Source organism: Agelaius phoeniceus, chromosome 2 (assembly GCF_051311805.1).
Source record: "Agelaius phoeniceus isolate bAgePho1 chromosome 2, bAgePho1.hap1, whole genome shotgun sequence".
Taxonomy (NCBI): domain Eukaryota; kingdom Metazoa; phylum Chordata; class Aves; order Passeriformes; family Icteridae; genus Agelaius; species Agelaius phoeniceus.
Genome location: NC_135266.1, coordinates 14,371,815 through 14,391,193, shown reverse-complemented (window position 1 = coordinate 14,391,193; position 19,379 = coordinate 14,371,815). Strand labels below are relative to the sequence as shown.

Below are 19,379 nucleotides of genomic sequence, written 5' to 3'. Positions count from 1 at the left end.
ATTTAAACAATCATATATTTAGTGTGTCAGGAAAGAATTTAATTTTTTTATAAACTCCACCTATGCTGCTTCTTTTTTATAAGGACATAGAAACAGAATATATTATGAGAAAATAGTAATATTGGATCTCAGGAATGTAAAAATCAAAAAAAACCCAAAAGTGATAACATTTCCAGTGTAATGACTGTAAGGAGACCAGAAAATGACATAAAGTATATCAATTTTAATGACAAAGGCTGTAATGAGAAAAAGAAAAGTGAAAAACTAATCTGCTTCAGAAGTCTGCATGATCTGGTCCTCCATCAATTATCTATTCCAATCATGTAGAAAAGAGTTTCTGTCTACAGAGCAAATCCACTCTGGTAGTTAATCCTGCTGTCTTGTAGTTCCCCCTGGAGACTTGAGGATACAAAGAATTATGTCCCTGGGTAGCACTGTGCAGCTACAGCTACCAATTCACTCATCACATCCTTGCCATGTGTATCTCCGGGAAGAACAGGGACGATGACAATCCCACACATTGATTTCACTCCATCTGATGTAGCAGGAGCCCAACTTCCAGGTCTGCCTTACTCCTTTGCAGCTGAATCTACCAACACGCTCCCTGCACAGCAGGAGGCTGCAGCCACAGCTCTGGCTCTTCCTCACACCATCAGCTGCCTAGTGACATGTTCTAGGTCATGAACATTTGCAAATTAAACATCATAATGGGATCTCTGAATTACCAGATAATCACATTAAATCGCTTTTTCTGAAAATTACATACCTCAACTGATACAGAAATTAAAATGCAATAAATAGGATACAACCTTTCCCACCTGTGCAGGACTGCTGAACTATGGAATTCCCTTCACTGTTTAAAGTACCTGGTTTATAAAGGCCCGTAACTCTTCAACACATTTTGGTTTTATTTGTAGTCTGGTAAAGGCCTCTCTTTTTTTCTTGCAAACATGCCACTTTTGTGATCTCATTTCTTCTTTCATCTGCCTTTTGTCACACAGACCCTTTGAGCATGACAGTGGTTGTAATTCCTTCCCATTTTTTTTGTAGTTTTTCCTTTGGAATTAGCATTCCAGGTTATAGAAATAAAAAGTACCTCACATACTAACTTCAGCATGTCCACTTATTTATAGCTTGTGCATTTTATTCCTTTCCTACTAGGCATCTTCTTCATTTGGGCTCTCAATTATACAGAATTTCATCTCAGCAGAACTTTTTATTACATGGTGCTCAGATCAAATAGTAAACCACAGAAGATCTTTATAGACAGAGTACACTGCATTTAATATACGTGGGATATGAAAGGTTTTGTATATAAACAGCTTCTTAGCCCTAAGTAATATATTTCCAGTAAGCGTTTTTTTACTAAACCAATATCTTCCTAATTATCTTCAGATCAACACAGTATTTCCTTAAAATCATCCATATGTAATTTAATATCATAATAACCTTCAAATGTAATGCCTTTTCAAAGTAACTATTTAGATTCTTATGTCCTATATTTATCAGAGAACATGATTCCAAAACAGATTTGAGACTACAGTATTCCTTGGTGCAGAATACATCTTCATATACTCACAGAAACACCACTTAAAGAATTTAGGAGACATTAGGAAACATTTTCCACCCAGAGGCAATTGCATTAAAAAAAAAAAAAAGCAGCAAAATGTTTTACTGATTTTGATTCAGTTACATGGAACCACAAAACAGCAGTAGATTTTTAGTTACAGATGGAGAAGTTTCTGTCATATCATTATTCCCCTTATCCTGAGGTGGTCTATCCTCAAATACCACCATCAACAATGTCACCATTGCACTTTTTTATGTTCTTCTTCTTCCTCTCTGTACCTTCCCTTCATATTTTAAGAAATAAGGTTTTGGCATCAGGAAAATTCTTTGTAATTCTTTGACTTTGTAATGCTTTTCTGCCCTTGCCCATGGAAGACCTTCAGTCCAAGACAACCTCTCCAGGAATTATCTTTTCCTTAGTTAATTGTGTTCATGTTAACACAACATTTAGCTATAAACATAGACATGAACTCACATGGACCCACTCTCTGTAAAGTAGCCTTGAGCTGGCCACATGTGCCTCTCCAAACTGAGTGGGTTGGGGTTAAAGCTATGACAACGTGTTTTCACATGTGAATTTGCAATAAGGGAAGACACAGTTCAGCCTCTTCAAAAAAAAAGGCATACAAAATGCACTTTATTTGATCCATTTCTTCAAATAGAGTGTTTGAGCAGCTGAGGAAGAGCTGGGACTGAAGCTCCAGCATGCTGCAGAGTGCCCCAGCTCCCGGGCTCTGCCCTGGCATTCTGTACCTGACCCACAAGACTTGCCCAGCACAGATGCACTGACGGTGCCTGGGCCCACCCACGTCCCGTGGCATGCACAGGCCTATTGTTTTCAGTCAGCTGCTTACAATCACTCATAAGTCTGTCAAGATTCATGAGCACTTCTTAAATACAATTGTGGGAACAGAAGTTCAACTTCCATGCCATTTTGCTCCATGACAAACAGTGCTGATCTTTAAAGCTTGGGAAAAAAAATAATATTTTTATGACCTCATTGCAGTTCTTCCTAGCTGTGACCCTGATGTGGAAAGAGCAAAGAATCACATGCCATACATCTTGCTAATCCATTAAGTTCTCGTGCTTAGGAATCATCCATAAATAGCTACTGCTCATAGAAAATACTTGTGCCCCTAAGGCTGGGTGCTAGATTGCAACCAGAAAACTCCTAATCAGTATTGCTCTTGGCCTGTATGCCTATGACATTAGTATGTATTTCTCTTCCATCAAGTTTGTATCTTTCATACAGATGATTTAATAATCAAAATGTTCTGAACAGAGGTGTCAAGACAGGTGAACAGAAGTTCTCCCAGGTAAGTGTGCAATGCCTGCTAGTGGGCAGGTCACTGGAATATAGACACATACAGCAGCAGCACTCCTGTCTTCTCAGTAAGGACACTGATAGTCCTGCCTACACATGAGACAGCCACAGCCAAGTTCATTCTTCTGGCAAGATACAGAAGGATAGTAAGACAGAGATAAGGATAGTAAGTTGTAGACTGTAACACTAAAAGATAACACTAAAAGACCAAGACACAAGACGAAGAGAACATTACACTAAGCTCCAGTTGAACAGCACAGTCCTTCATCAGACACCTCCAGTCCAGCTGTAAAACAGTAGAGCACAGCTCAGCACAAACTGGGGGGAGCCAAAGAAGGCAACTGGATCTTCTTTTTGAGCCTGATGGCAAATTATCAGTTCTCATAAGAAATTCAATTTGTGGCAAAAACTGGGGAGAAAGGATCATTTTAAGGCATGACTTCACAGAAGAGAGAGTTCTACCAATGTTACAAACAGTTCCAATGTGTAAGTGTTGCTGCAACTGCTGGAGAATATACACTGTGCACGTTGTAGGCTGCTACCACTGGTAAACTGGAACAGGAATTGAATATAAACACAGAGTAGGCTTTCAATGAAGTAACTGGAACAGGGATAGGGTGGGGAAGGACGTATTTTTATGTCACAGGGAAAAAAGTGTAAATATTTTCTTGAGGACAAACATGGAGGCACACACTTTCTTGTTCAGATTTTTATAAATTAAAAAACCCCAACTATTTGAAAAAGAATTTATCATCGCAGTTTAAAAAAATTCTCACTGAAAGCAACATCTGAAATTTGGTTATGCATTTGCTCTTGGGTACTTATCAAATTTTGTATTTAGTGGTGTCATCAGCACGGTCCAGTGGATAAAAGAGCAGCTTGAGACTCATTGATACTACCCCTGGCTCTGTTTCTAGGTGATCTGGGCATGTAATTTCAAAGTCCTCTGCAAAGCAAGCCAGCTTCATTATTTTCAATTTTAGTAGGATGGAAGGATAAATTGTTCCAGTGGGCAAAAGTAGGAGAGAAATGGCATGTACAATTACTAACTGTACTAATTGTATATGAAATACCTGGATTCAACTAAGGAGCATTTTCCATTGCTTTAGCAAAAAGGTGAAAAACATGCAGGTGAACATTAACTGTTCTAAATGCAAAACATTTTCATGCATTGCTCTCAGCCCTGTCAGTAGTGAATAGCATTAAGAAAAACTGAACAGATACTCAAAGCTGTAGTTAAATGCAATGGACTTTCTAAAGATCAAACTTCTAAATTCTAGTTCTTGAGGATGGGAGCAGAACCTCATTAAAATCCCTCGGGCTCATCATGATATCCAAGTTGTAACTCTGAAATTGGTTTTTCTTTCTGTCACCAAACATTTCAACATTTAGACATTTCAATATAATCTTAAACACTCACAGCTCTGAAGAGAGCCACAAAATTCCTTCACAGGTAAGCAATATAAACACAGTCACAGGAAAACTCTCTACTAAGGTTTTCATACAATCTCTGTCAAGCACAGTGCAGAATCTCTTCTAACCCAACATAAAAATTTCATCTTTGTCCCTTACTGCATTTAGTCAATTCAGAAACCTTGCCTCAGCTGGGCACTACATTCATCTGCTCTGGTTACAGGCCAAACAACAGAGAACAGAAATAATAATAAGTCAAATTCCTGGTCTCTTTGTCCTGGGTCTTTAGGAAGGCTCAAGAAACATGGTAAGAGAGCAAGAGGAGAGGGGAGTACAGACATCCCTTAAGTTCTAAAGCACACAACCTTCCCTCCTTTCATTCCTGCCAGTAAAAACTTGAATATAAAACCAATTCTTTGATATAATATCTGAGTAGAGCAAGAAACTACATTAAGTTTTATCAATATTCAGAGGCCTGAATAAAGCTCCCAAGTTCTCTCAACAAATAGAGGTCCTCTTGGAAATGGCCATAAATTGCACAAAAAACCACCCTGAACTGAAGTAATGTTTTTTTTATATGACAGGAGTCTCTGAGAGTTCAGATCTGAAAAATACAAGTCTTCAAAAATCACAGACCTTGTTAACTGGAATTTATTTTTACATAATATTTGTACTGTTACTAATATTCCAGTGGTGAGTTTACCTCACTGTTACAAAGACAAACCTTGCTTGCTCGGTTTCACCTTCTAGACCGTGCATTTCATCAGGCTGGCATTAGCTACACTGAAGAATTCCTTCCCCTATGATGAACCAGAACAGGTACTAAAACAGAGCAAGCAAAACTGGGTCAGCCCTCTTTGGTGAATCAAGCAGATAGTGAACTTGGGGGTCCATTTTTTTTAATTCTTTACTGTCATGACAGTATCTGATTGATCTGATCATGACAGATTTTTTTAAATCCTTTATTGTCATGACATTATCTAACCCCTTTTCTCCCTCTTAACAGCAATACAATGTACATGTGCAAAGTACTTCTCTATCCTTAGTACCGTCATTACATCTCTAAGAGCCACAGCAGCTCACTAAAACCTCACTCAGGGTACACTACAGCTTGCACCCACTTTACTAACACCATTAGATCCCTTTGCATCAGATAGCTTTCCTCTTTCTTAGATTTACTGTGGAAAACTGATATTGTTACCATCTAGGTCATCAATAAAGTGCTAAATAGTCACTGCTAATAACCAGTTCTTAGAGGATCCTACAGAAAGCTACACCCTCAGGGAGGATTACCCATTTACAGTCATGTTTCATAGCCTGTCTGCCAGCTTTTAGTCCATTTAAGAAGCATCAAATTGATTTCATTTCAGTCTAGTCACTTGATCAAAAAATCATGCCTCACAGAAGCATATTATATATTACTTCAACGCAATGGCATTGATCAAACTGTTTTTGTTATCTCTCAAAAAAGAGAATAAAGAAAGGAATAAAAAGGCAGGTTGATAAAATCTATTTTCCAAAAATCACGGGTGACTAGACTTAAAGAATGATAGGAAGCTTAAATGTAGCCCAGTGAGAGAATTTCTTCCATTTTTTCCAGGACCAGAGCCAAATTGATAGGCTTCCAATTATCCAGAAGATTCCTCTTGAAAGCATTGGTGACAAATTTCCAAGTTCACTGTAATTTCTCCATGTTTCAAAGCATACTGAAAAATTCAAGCTTCATAACCCAAAGAACTCTATAGTGAATTCTGTAAAAACTTCTGGGTATTAGTTGTCAGGTCTAGATGTTTAAATAAGCCAAACAGTAGCACAAGAGCAGCTCACACAGCAGAGGTGGAGGAGGCTGTTTTGTGCTTTACCATCACCACCAGCTGAGATACAGTCTCAGTACTTTATCCTCTACTGACACCTGAAGAAAAGGTGATTCAATGAATACTTTTCCCTAATTCTAATAGACATTTTTCAACCAACAACAGCCCACTCTTTTTTCAGACTCTTTTTGTTCTTACTAGGCTTCTTTAAAATAAAAAAAAAAAAAAGAAAGACAAGAAAAAGGTATTTCATCCATTATTACATTCACCATTGAGATTTCTGTGTGCCTTTATCAATTTCTTAAAGTACTTAACTTTTATTTTATAGAACCTTCATACTCCTACCTTCTCACTTGGGGATTTCCATAGCAAAAATTTTTCTTTGTTGGGTTTCCTTTGTCTTTTTGGTCATTGAGTCTAACATTCTTAGACAGAAAAAAGATGTTTTATCATTTTTATTTGTCTTGAAACTTATTTTCAGAACTATGAAACTGGTCATTTTCATAAACCAGTGAGAACAGGGACTTAAATATATTTATTATAGGAAAATTGAATAAAATCATGATCACTTATGCCTAATTAGCTATCATTAGTGATTTGCATGCCATGTAGAGAAGCATTGTAGGAGAGGAAAAGCTGTGGCACTGCTGACTACAGCTACCATGACACTCAGTACAGAACCTCTCTGTCATGGAAAATCCTTGTGTGAGTCCCCCAGAGTTCTGTTCTCTGCTGCAGAAAAAATCACCCAAGAGAGGCTGCTGGTCACAGGCTCATGGCCCAGATGGGCCTCCTTACAGGCCCCACCACTCAGCTCCTCGAGGAGCAGCAGCAGCACAGACCAGATGGCCCCTGGCTCACCCTGCAGCACCCTGAACCACAAGTTCCCTCAGAACTGGCTTTATAATGTCCCTCTGATACACAGCAGAGCAATTCTGCCTGCAGCCCCCCATCCAGGGAAAGTTAAGGACATCTCCAGTGGATTTAGGGATATTTATTTGGCTCTGGCCAGCTGAGATACAAACTAGATAGCAACTTGAACAGCATTTCCAAGATCAGATACCAAAACACAAATTCAAGAACAGGACACAAAATTCAATGAATATTATATGCAGATCAAGTGAGGAAAAGATTCTTAATCAGTGTGTGTAAGGCTTTATGGTAGAAAGACTATATTTATTAATGGTAGTTTAGTATTTATACCATGCCCCAGGACTATTTTTTCTGCTGTGCAAAGATCAAAAAAAGCCTTTTTACTTTAGAAAGAAAAAAGTAATTTGCTAGATGTCAATGGACTGTGTTTTCTGTTCTTCTGCAATAGCTATTCTCTGAAGGCTTAAACGGATTGCTCTTTAACCATAATGTTGTTAAAGAAATGCCAGGAAGTTTATTCATGGTTTATTAATACTGCAGAGGGCCCAATGCAGCAAGATGTCCAGACTTCCAAAAAACAGGCTTGCCAACCATCCCCTTGGCCAGTTTCCAATCAAGGAAGAACATTATAGCCAAGCTGCAGCTACAATGACTTCAGAAATTGTTGAAAAAATAAAAAGTAGAATGATCCAATACACAAAGTCCTACCCAAATTTTATTTACACACACACACACACATACACACACACACAAAAAAAAAAAAAAAAGGCCCAAAACGCCACCCACATTTTATTTGCACCATCAGATAAAGTCCAGACAGGGTCTGTAAGAATATGTTTTCCCCAAATGCTTTTTCAGAGTTCAGGTTGGTGTCCTGACACCAAAAGGCAAAGCCCCTAACTAACTGCATTACATTTCTTAATTCTACCATATGCTTTCTTTCCCTGCAGAATATTGATAATTCTGTCATCTGGGTTCCTCTTATCTTTTTGATAAATGAGGCTATTGCCTTCCTAAGTCATTAAGGGATTTAACTTCTCCTTTACATTTGAAACACATATCTGATATACAAAATAATTATGAAGCCCTTCACTAGAAAACTATTTTGGTCAACACCAGCTAAACTTAGGTTTGCAGTTTCCGATATCTTTTAAAATTACTCTCCAACAAGATTGCCTGCATTTCCTCCATCAGGGCCAAACATGTTTCCTTTTCAAGGTTAGTGTTTGCAGATTTTTGTTCATCTCTGGAGTGTTACAGGATGAAAAGAGGGGTTGTAAAATGATAGTTTGCCCATGAAAAATAGCTCAGCTTCTTCTGAAGGCACATTCTGCTATTGATCAGTCACCTTGCTCTCTATGAAAATGAATGACCATGATAAACAGAAGTGTGCTGTTGTATTCCTTAATAGAAGAGGATCCCAGCACAAGGTCCAGAAACAGACTCCAAAGGCATTGCAAGGCTGTCCCTCACCATGGTTTGGGGAGGGAGAGGGCAGGGCAGGACCTTCAACAGAACAGAGCAGATTCCACCGCGCCCATTCCCAAGCATTCAGCTCCTGCCACCAGGCAATGCCTCCTCACCTCTTACTCCTCTGTATTCCAAAAATGAAAGCAGAGACATTGCAGATGTGATTGCCTGTCCCAGTTGTTTCAACCCTTCATAAAGGAAAGAAATTCCTTTATTATAAAAGTTGACCACAAAAGGGTGGCTGCTCAGTATTTCTGGTGGATGAAAACATCTGTCATTATATGACATTCAGGCAGCCTTTTTTCTTTTTCATAACATATGCAATATTAGGAATAATGAGTTTACCAAGGCTCCAAGTCCTATAAACACAAAGTGTTGATTTTTTTTAGAGCATTCTCAAATGCAGAACTACTTCAACAATAGAATTTTAATCCAAGGATTATGTATCAGTGTTTCTTCTGTAATTCTTTTTCTTCAAAGAAATAAAAATTTACTTTATCAAACTGCACAATCACAAGGAAAAATCTGGGAGCCTGACAGGCAGAAGCCATTCACTTTTCATGGTGCACTCTTCCTCACCATCTCAGTGCCAAAACATTTCTGCAGAGCTGTCACAGGGGAATTGAGGTAAAATCCCTAAGATTCATATTAGGCAAGAGTTAGGGTAGCAGGTGACAGTTGTTCTTAAGTCCTCCTAATGAGGTGATGAAGAATTTTGTTTTCAAACACAGTATTTCTGACTCCAAAACTTAACTTTTAAAGAATCTGATGGGTTTTAGACTTCATTTTAACATGTATTTCTAGATGTTTTAAGGTTCTTTTAAGGTAGCAACTACCTTTGAACATGTACCCAGCTCTCCTAACATGTAAGATGAGACAATTGTTCAGAAAATCTTGTCTTTTAGCTCACTGGAATTGGGATTTCACTCCAGGTTTTGACTTAACAAAATCAGGGATAGCATCCTAAGAGTGGATCCAGCACCTAGAAAGAGGACTTTTCTGCCCCTCTACTTTGCTCTCAGGTGAACCCACCTGGAGCACTGCATCCAGCACAGGAAGAACAGGGACCTTTTGGAGCAAGTCCAGAGGAAAGCCACAAAGAAGCCTGAACATTTCTCCTATGAAGACAGGCTGAGAGAGTTGGGGTTCCAGTAACTAAAGGGGCTACAGCAGAGCTGGAGAGGGAATTTTTACACAGGCTTGCAGTGATAGGACAAGCAGGAATGACTTTTTAAAGAGGGCAGATTTAGATCAGTTCCTAAGAAAAAAATCTTTACTGTGAGGGTGGTGAGGCACTGGCACAGGTTGCCCAGAGAAGCTTTGGATGGCCCAGCCCTGGAACTGTTCAAGGCCAGGTTCAATGGGGCTCTGAGCAGCCTGGTCTAGTGAAAGGTTCCCTGCTTGACAAGGGCTTGAAATGAGATGATCTTTACGGTCCCTTCCAAACCAAACCATTCTATGATTCTGAAACTTTACAATATGGTTGATTTATTCAGTGAGACCAAGGAGACAGCCTTAGCAGGTTTTTGCATATTTCTCCTATAACGCACATGGACTTTGTTTGGGATTTTTTTTTAAGTACAAATAAATAGCAGTCCTAAACAATGCAGTATTACTTCATACTGTTAAAGACCAGTTCAGGTACTATGTGTTTTGTTTTCTCCATTCTACTCTAGGCTGTTATGAAAACATAAACAAACTTAAAACATTTGTTGCTACTTGTGCTATGTATAGCTCTACTCAGCCCAGAGTCTTTTTCCCTTGTTCATTACTTCTATCTGGAACAGGGAAACTTTTCTTGAAGCAGTATTGTTTTTCATTTGGGGAAAAAAAAAAGAAGGCAAGAGAAAATGAAGTATTTAAAAGTCTCACATCTTACAGAGTACATAACACCCAGTTATAAATATGCTACAATCAGCACTCTACAAATTTTATGCAGAAAGAAGCAGATGATGGTGGAATTCAGTTCGTGCTAAGAAAACAGGAATAGGACTTACAAGAATGCTTACATCTGTCCCTAATTTGCTTGCACATAAACCCACAGTAATCTGCTTTATTGCCAAAGTCATATAAAGAAATTGAGCACCAAGCAGCATAGGTAATCTTCAACTGGAGGCCCTCCAGCCTAATTAGACACAAATGCCCAGAAGGCCAGAGACTGAAATATGGCATGTAGATTTTGAAATATATGAAGAGACAGAACAGTCTCATTAGCAGCCATCCAGGCGTGTGCTTAAGCCTCTGAAGTTCCTTTTTTGACTGAGGGAAGGAGTAAGCCATGTCCATGCCCGAGGCTAAGCACAAGGAAAAGCATCCTGCTCCTTCTGGAAATGGCCCCGGTCTCCCAAGCCCCACCCCAGCACGCTCCTCCTGGCCTTTGTGCAACTCTTGGCAACTCCCTTTGTACAGACATACCCACAGTCAGCCAGCTGATTTAGTATCAATAATGCTAGAAAGCCAAAACATTATAAGTCATTGAAAAATAAGACAAAGAAGCAATTCTGTGGATAGTTTATAGAGATATTGGTTCGCTATTCACTATTTAGTAGATACATTTCTTAAAGAAAGTTAGTCATGGAGCTTTGCCAAAAGCCATTTTCAAAGTGATAATTTTCCTTATTTCAAACCACTAAATGCTTTTATTTTTATTGCATCAAACAATTATTGTTGGCTACTTTCTGACTACAATCTTGTCTCTTTTTGATTTCATATATGCATCTATTTTATAGAACAATGAAAAACTATGAGTGAATTAAAGAAATGGAGGAGAAGTCCATGACAATTTTAAGGCAGAATGGCTGTGGCAGAAAAGGCTCTGTGCAGAAATGACCTCCATGTTGCAGATTTCAGGCACTTTCAGGGACTATCTATTTTCGGAACCATAATAGCTGCACTTAACTAACCAGAGGGTGTGATAGAAATGTTTTTATCAAGTTATCTCCATCTAAGTTATTTGAAGGAACAATGCAAGGCAACACATTATTTCCTTTTTCAATTGAATTTTTACATTATCAGGAAATATCACACCGGCCACAAAACCATAAACAACTTTTGGTTTTAGTAAAGTAAAAAGAGCTTTGTGCTTCTTTTCTTTTTCTGCAAACACAACACAAAGGAAACACAGGGACACAGGGGCCCAGAAATCATGTGTGCAATAAAAAATTGTGGATAAAGCCTTCTGTTAATTGACATTCAAGGTCAATTTGTACCTTTGCTTGTGATACTGTTGTTGTATCAGTGCCTGAGATCACCTATCAGCACCATTTTCTTGATAAATTTTATGGGAAGAGTGAATGTCAACTAAGGTTGACATCTAACCTTAGTAGCAAGCACCTCTGAAGCATTACTATTACAAAACAAATAGGCAAATGTTAACAGGGGATAATTTTTTAAAGAACTTTTACTAAAGATTATTTTTAATGTTTTTTGCATTTGTAAAGGTCTTGTTTGGGATTTTTTTTAAAAGAATATGTACCAGGATATTCACTGTTCTCTTTTGAGAGAACACTGTGCCTTAGGTTGGAGTTTCAAGGAAAGAAAATAAAGCAGTAGGAAGGGCGTTACTTGGCCGCAACGTGGCAAGCCTTACAGTCCATCCCATGGCTGCGTGACCTCACCCAGCAGCGCAAATCGGGGGATGCCCCTCGGGTAGGGGACCGCAGCCCGCCGAGGGAGCGGAGCCTTGGCCCACGGGCCTGTCTGCCTCCGGGCGCAGACAGACAGACAGACAGACAGACATGAGCTCACTGCCCACGCAAGAGCCAGCTGTGCTCGGGACCGGCACAGAAACCCGTGCCCAGCCTGGTGCGTCTGTGCCCAGCTCGGGCAGCCGAGCTTAGGCGGCAGGATCAGCCCCGACGTACCGGGATCCTGCACAGAGCGCCGGGACGGAGCGCACGGGCCCGGCACCGCCACTGCCCCGCTGGCCCGAGGGGACACGGCACCAGCGAGGCCCAGCCCTCGCTAAGGGCAAATGTAAACAAGAAGAAATAAAGGGGGAAGCGGGGAAGCCTTCGCTGGTTGAAGCGCATGAAAGGGCAGATGGTACCTGTGTGGGCCCGGGCCCAGGCTAGAGCCAAGCGGCCCCGAGGGCACACGCAGGGGCGGCTGTCTGGGACAGGGTGTGCAGACGTCCAGCCAAACCAAGCCAAGCCAAGCGGAGGCCGTCGGCGAAGCCAAGCGCGGTGGCAGAGGCTGGGAAGGGAGATGCGCCGGGCAAGCAGGATGGCGGAGGGCAGTGAGGGGGAAGCCTGCGAGCCCCGGCCCCAGGGAAGCAGGGCTCAGCTCTGAGCTGAGGAGCTGCACCCTCCCCGAGGCAGGTGCGCCATGCACGGCCCGGGACAAGCCCCACTGCCTGACCCCGGGAGCTGCTCCGGGCGCCCTGCATCGCCCCGACCCCGCCACGGGCAGCACCCCCCTTACCTTCCGCTGCGGGCGGGGCCGCTGCTCGCCCGCTCCCCCGGCTGCTCCTGCCAGGGGCGGCGGGGCCGGCCCGGGGACCCCGCGGGGCAGGGGCGGCCGGCCCAGCCCAGCCTAGCCCGGCCCGGCCCGGCCCAGTGGCGAGGCGCGCCCGGGGCCGGCGGCGGCGCGGAGCCGAGCGGGGAAACCCGGGCTCTCCCGGCTCCCCCGGCCGCCTGGCACCTGTTGCCAGGGAAACCCAGGTGTCTCCTCATCCGCGGCCATCCCCGGCGCAGCGGAGGGGGCGAGGGGCGCGGGGGCGGCGGCGCTTGCGGTGCGGGGGAGGCGGCGGAAATTTAACAAGCAGCTTTTTCTGCTGGGAGCGTGTCTTTGGGCGGGTTTCTCCCAGTTTTGGGCACGGTAAACCCGCTCGTCTGTTAAGCTAGGGCCTGTTTCAGAAAGAGTAATTGTGATTTGGGCAGGAATTGCCAGTCCCTGCGAGCCCAGAGAGGCTCCTGTCTCCTGGCCTTGTTATGCAGGACTCTGTGGAACAGGTGGACAAATCATGAGCAGATTTCCTTTGGCTTTCTGACAGTGGAGAGCGATGTCATTGACTGGTTCAGCAGCAGTTATCTGTAGCATAAGGGCATGCCAGTCTGGAGGAAAAGATCACAGAAATTATGCCACTCAAAAATTGCCTCCATTCCCTTCCTTGCAGTTGACAACTAATCAGTTCCAGGAATTTGAGGGAGGGTGTGTATTAAGGTACCTCTGCAGCTAGCTGGGCTTGCCAGCCCCCACTCACCCTTAAGGCTGACCCTTTGTGCCACTCCTGGCTCTCTCTGACTGAAAACTTGTCCTTTGCATCTTTCTTCTGCAACATAAAGGGCGGGTGTCTCCATTTGGATCCTTGTGATATTTCTTTATTTCCAACATCCTGTAGTAGTCTACCTATAAACTAAAATGCTGTCTTATAATAAAAGTACAAATTAATTTGATAATTTCTGATTGTATGTTCATTACAATTAATTTTCTTATAAGCACTTGAAATTAACTCTTCCTACCCAAGGAGAAGTTTGAAGTTGTTTTATGTATTTTATGCTTCAAAAACCAATAATGAAGCATGACTGTATATATTTTTGATATGTTAATAAGCAAGAAATGTATAGGATTTTATTCAATTTAATATATCAAGACCTGACAGACACATGGATAGTCTCTGCACAGGCCATGTTCTGGCACTGGGGGCCCAGCAGTCGATGTTACAATCCCATATTCTTCTGCCAATAGTACTGGGGAGAACCTGATACTGGGCAACAGGCGTTTCTGCCCCATAGAACTTTTAATCCCATAAAAAATCACCAGGCTGTGGCTGGTTTTCCCTTATCCCAGGAAAATCACATCTGGTTTCAGCATGTATGCCCTCTCTCCCACATGGCTGGGCTAGAGTCTCTTCTGAAACTCCAAACCAATCCTATCATAACAAAAAACTGCTCATAGAGGCAGTGCTGCTGTTTTCTTGTAAGGGAAGAAATGCGGTCAAATTGGAGAGAGAAGGATATTTTGTTTCCAGATACATCCTCCTGCAGCAGTTGCTATGGTTTTATACATTCAGAAGTTGTTTTGCCACATCAGCACTAAAAACTGTCATAAAACATCAAAGGAATCAGCTGAACAAGAGGCAACTCAGTACCTGTGCTGTGTGCTCGTTTCAATTTCTGTGTCAAGATAGGCCACAGGTAGCAGTTTTCAGAGCCTATCAGATCTCCAGACCCCCTGCACACTGACCCACAAGGCAAGGTCCTCTACTTTTCCCTTGTTTGAGCAACACTAAAAGCTCTCTTGTGGATTAGAAGAACACATGCTATGTCTAGCATGTGCACTGATAAATGATCAGTAATTACTTCTTCCTCAGTTTTATGCATAATTATTTCACCTTTCTCACTGTCTTAGGTTGAAAGATTTAGCTGGGGGTGTGTGTTCTATTTGCCATCTGTTAATTGTGAAGTTTTCTTTATCTCTTCCACAAACCAATCCTCCCTCTGGGTAATATCTTCTGTTACTGTGCCATTGAGCCTCACTGCGTGACTGATAAAATTGCATCATCCATTGTGAGGTCTGCCCAGAGGGAGGGGCCAAGCATTCCTACCTGGATATAATCTGCGATTTGGATCCTCAGAGCAGCCTTTTCCCATTGGATTCCCAGAGAAGCAGCTTTCTTCTCCATTGGATTCCCAGACAAAGACCCGGCCTATCTACACCACCACCAGACCTTCAGAGGAAAACTCCACCCTTCTACAGGATCACTGCTCCAACAGAACCACACCTGTCCCTGCAGGAGGGCTGCAGCCACCATTCCAGTTGGAATGCTGCCAACCCCCTGACCAACAGTGTGTCAGGTCATATTCTGACTCTGTCAGTGCTTTGCTTTCTTTTTTTTTTACTATTGCATTTGTATTTTTGATTTTCCTAGTAAAGACCTGCTATTCCTATTCCTGTATCTTTGCCTGAGAGCCCCTTAATTTAAAAATTATAATAATTCAGAAGGAGGGGGTTTACATTTTCCATTTCAAGGAAGGGTCCTGCCTTCCTTAGCAGACACCTATCTTTCAAACCAAGACACACATGTACATTGAGAGATGAATCTTCAATTTATTAAATACCCCCAAGAACATTAAGTGCCTTTCAGTGAGCCTGGGGGCAGTTACAACCCATCCTTTTCAGGTCATTCAAGTTACTGAGCTTAAAAGGAGGAGCTTTATTTACTGTTGTGGCAATAACCTTTCCTGTATATAAGATTGCCTCTCTTCTCTCTCTTGTTATTTCTTGACAGACTTTTAAAAAATGCACATAGAGGGAAAAAAAAAACAAACTCAAAGTTTTCTCTCAGTTCAGTGAAACGGCAATGAATGCTGTTCATTTGCAGAAATACCTGGCATAGCTTAATTCTGAAGAATACAAAAAAAAGACTAACTTTAGAGATTTTTTTTCTGATGCTTTTTGGCTATGACTATTGTAAAGTTAATGAAACTTGTGTATGTGTAACGCCAGAGAAATGGTACGTTTTTAAGGTCCCAGTTTGTCACCTTGCATGAACTCACAGTTCATGACATGAATAAGGTCAGGAGAAAAATGAAGATTAAAAGGGGTATGAAAAGAACTAATAGTAGTTTTTTAATATGCTGATTCTTTGTAGTGGTGTTCAGATGACAGCTGACCTTATGAAATCTAACAATAATAAAGATTTTTATCCACCATTTTGTCTCGCATAAAACAACAGCACCAACTCTGAAGTATTTTTAATCATACAACAACAGCACCAACTCTGAAGTATTTTTAATCAGGGTATTAATGATTAAGTATTTTTAATCATTTTTAACCAGCAGGACATCACAAGATTTAGATATTTTGGTCTTTTGTCACATGCATTCTTTCATTTTCCTTGTACAAGAAGGATTCAATTAACTAAGTCACAGCAAAAAAAAACATGCAGAAATTTATCAGAAGGGTTATATGCAAAAACTATGTGCTACCTCACTGGAAACCAATGGCACCAGTCCAGTAACTAACATATGCTATGGCAACGGTGACACCACATGGGAGTGATGGGCTGGGCTGCAGGGTGAAAGGAAGTGCTAAGCAGAGTACACAGTAGACGGAGGGAGCTATTCCAGGTTTATCTTCCCAGTGCTATTTTTAAGTTTCTAGATTAAATCTGATCTCGATGCAGCCCTTCTTTCCACACATTTGGGAGTCAGTGCAGTGCATGCACATGGAAAATACTTTCCAGTTACAGCATGAACAAGCTGAGCAGGAGGGACTCACTGCAAGATTACCATCCAAATCGCCATCTGCCCAAGGGAAGGGACAGCATGTAGTTGCACTATTCCTGGAGCAAAGAAAGGACCAGGTAGTTACCAAGTCTTCCTTGCTCTCTGCAGAAAGTTGCTACAGCCAGCCTCAAGAGGTTTGTTCCTGCACTGGCTTGTTCATGCTGCCAGTGGCTTTAGCAAATGCACAGGCAAAGTTTTTTGTCCCTGTGTTACTGTGTCAAAGTTTCTTTACTGCAAGTCCACAGATTTTGGAGTGTGGAGGAGAGAAACAACAACAACAAAACAGGACTAAAAATGTGGTACCCTGAAACAGGAAAAAGAGAAGGTAGGATGAGAATATACTTCTCCTCTTACACCTATGGCTTTGTCCTAGCCTACATCTTCTGAGGACATTCACAGGCCAGCCCTATTTTTTACTGTTTACCATGACACAGTTCCTTCAAGTAACAGAGTACTTAGGATAAATGTCAGACGTGAATTATGGAAAAAGTAGTCTGAACACCTATTCTTTATATAAACAAAGGCTTTTGTAAAAATTATTTGGCCACTTAACCAAGAGTTATTTGGATTGGACCATCAAAAAAGAGGAAACTTCTGCAGCCTGTTTTCTGGAATGAATGATCTTTCTCCAAAGAGCAGTTCACAGAGCAAGCCCCTAAGACTGCAAAAAGGAAAGGCTGTTTAGTTACTCAGAATAATCTCTACCATAAGCTCTATCTTATCCCACAGGTGTAAAATAACAACATCTGATCTGAAACCATCCATAGAGCTGCTAAGTAAACATATAAAAACCTTAAAGTGTAACTAAAACTGCTGCCAATTGTTAGCTGTTGTCAGTGGAAATGAAGGTGTAGGAAAAGTCAAGAAAAGGTCATTTAATTCCTCACTTTGCCTCCTGGCTCTCAGCTGCTTTCACTCCAGAAGTGGTCAGGCCCCAGAAGCTGTTCAGTTTCTTACCATGTTAAGAAGCTGCCCTAAAAGGCATAGACAGATAGCTTATTCCAGAGAGGCCCCTTCCTCTCCAACATGTCCATGACACTCCCTAGCTTTCATGGGGGCATAGAGAACTGCTCCTGCAGACCCACCCAGATCAGCAGGATTCCACTTTGCCATGGCACAGAAACCTGGGAGCAGCCAGTTCCACCAGCAATGTCCCCATTCCCTGCTGTCAGAGAAACATGAAGAGCTCACAGGGAAGCTGAGCACTGGGTCTGACATTTATAAACTAAGAGCAAGGATAGCTGCAATGTCTACAAGCATAGAACTTTCATTCACAGCTTCCAAATGTTCTGCTTCACAGAAGTCAGAAGCTCCCACTGGTCCCTCAGGAGCCTACCTGGGATCAGAAAATAATTTTATCTAGCATAGAAGACAGCTGGATGTTCCTGTGATCAGGTTTGCACATTCCCAGGTTGGTAAATCATTGGACAATAACACCATTATGTTGGGTTTTCTTCTCTACTGCATGGATGCATAATTTTAGACAGTGAGATGAAACTTAGCACACAGAATTCTACTTGCTTTATTCCTAGCTCAACAATTTCAGGCATTCAGTCATTTTATATCTGTATATAGCAATTAATCCATATTGCAATAACTCATGTACCATGTTATATTGCTGCACTGAGCCTCTGCCAGTTTCAGATCACTCACCTCTGTCAAGTCCCATAGGATTAGAGGGCCTGTAAGACCTATTCAAAGTAAGATTTTTACCCTGGATGGCCACACATGATCTAACTTTCATCACCAGCCGGGTGCCAGGGGAAGAGCAACTCATGTTGAGAAAGGCTGTTGGAAATGGTATTGCTGCCTGTGTCATACCAGCTGCTGAACTTCTGCTCTTTTGTTATCTGAATCTGCACTTGCAGTGCCTGCCTGGACAGCCTCTTATTTTAATTGCTATTACTTTCAATGACATTAATCTGGGGGAGGGAACTTAGAGTTAAAGCAGCATATTTTATGTTTATAGAAATGATAATCATGTTCAGAGAGCAGATTAAAAGGGTTCTCATAATGATGGCAGTGAAGGCAGAAGATAGAGCTTTCATTTCCATAAAGCATTAAGCAAACCCTACTTTACTGCCAACACAATCTGCTGCTGGCTCTAACTATTTATGTTTATTTTTATGTATTTATTATGTGTTTGTCCCCTGCTGTCAAGGAGACAGGCTTCTGCTCCTTACCTTTCTTTCAGGAATGCATTAATCCTGGTGATTGCTTAATGTGTGGGGAGGGAACAGAGCAAGGGGACTACAAACTGCAGCAACCCAGTGCAGTGTAAATCCTGGGAACAACCTAAACTGGATAGAGATGGAATCTGGGAACTGTTCTTAATCCTGACAATTACAAGCAATGAGAATGCACAGGACCCAAAATAACACTTCTGGGTAATAGCAGACTTTTTTTGTTTCTCTCCAAGTGGAAATTTTATTCATGCATCCCAGGTAGGGGTTTTGAAACAACAAAATACAAGTTGATGCAGAGTTAATTCTCGTTTCTGCTGCTGGCCCCAGAAAAGCAGGTGTCGTCATGGGCTGTTGGCTGCCTCCTCCTGTGCACAGGGTACAGTGATTAGAACAGCATGAGAAGCCCAGTGAAGCCACCAGAGCTGGCACAGGGCAGTGTGCCTAACAGAAAAGCATTGGGGGAAGTAGACTCTTGATGGCTGATGTCGCTGTAAATAAG

At 41.6% G+C, this 19,379-nt stretch overlaps 1 protein-coding gene across 25 annotated transcripts in view; it reads right to left on the bottom strand.

The window, feature by feature from the left end:
* LOC129117519 (uncharacterized) overlaps positions 1-13,229 on the bottom strand; it is a 415,270-nt gene extending 402,041 nt beyond the window's left edge. For 9 of the 25 annotated variants that reach the window (XR_013180187.1, XR_013180173.1, XR_013180172.1 and 6 more), the window contains exon 1: positions 12,886-13,229. The gene's annotated coding sequence lies outside the window, so the exon portion shown is untranslated. The remainder of the gene's footprint in view (positions 1-12,885) is intronic. The other 16 variants (XR_013180196.1, XR_013180199.1, XR_013180202.1 and 13 more) reach the window with 9 other exon arrangements.
* Between the last annotated feature and the right edge of the window lie 6,150 nt (positions 13,230-19,379).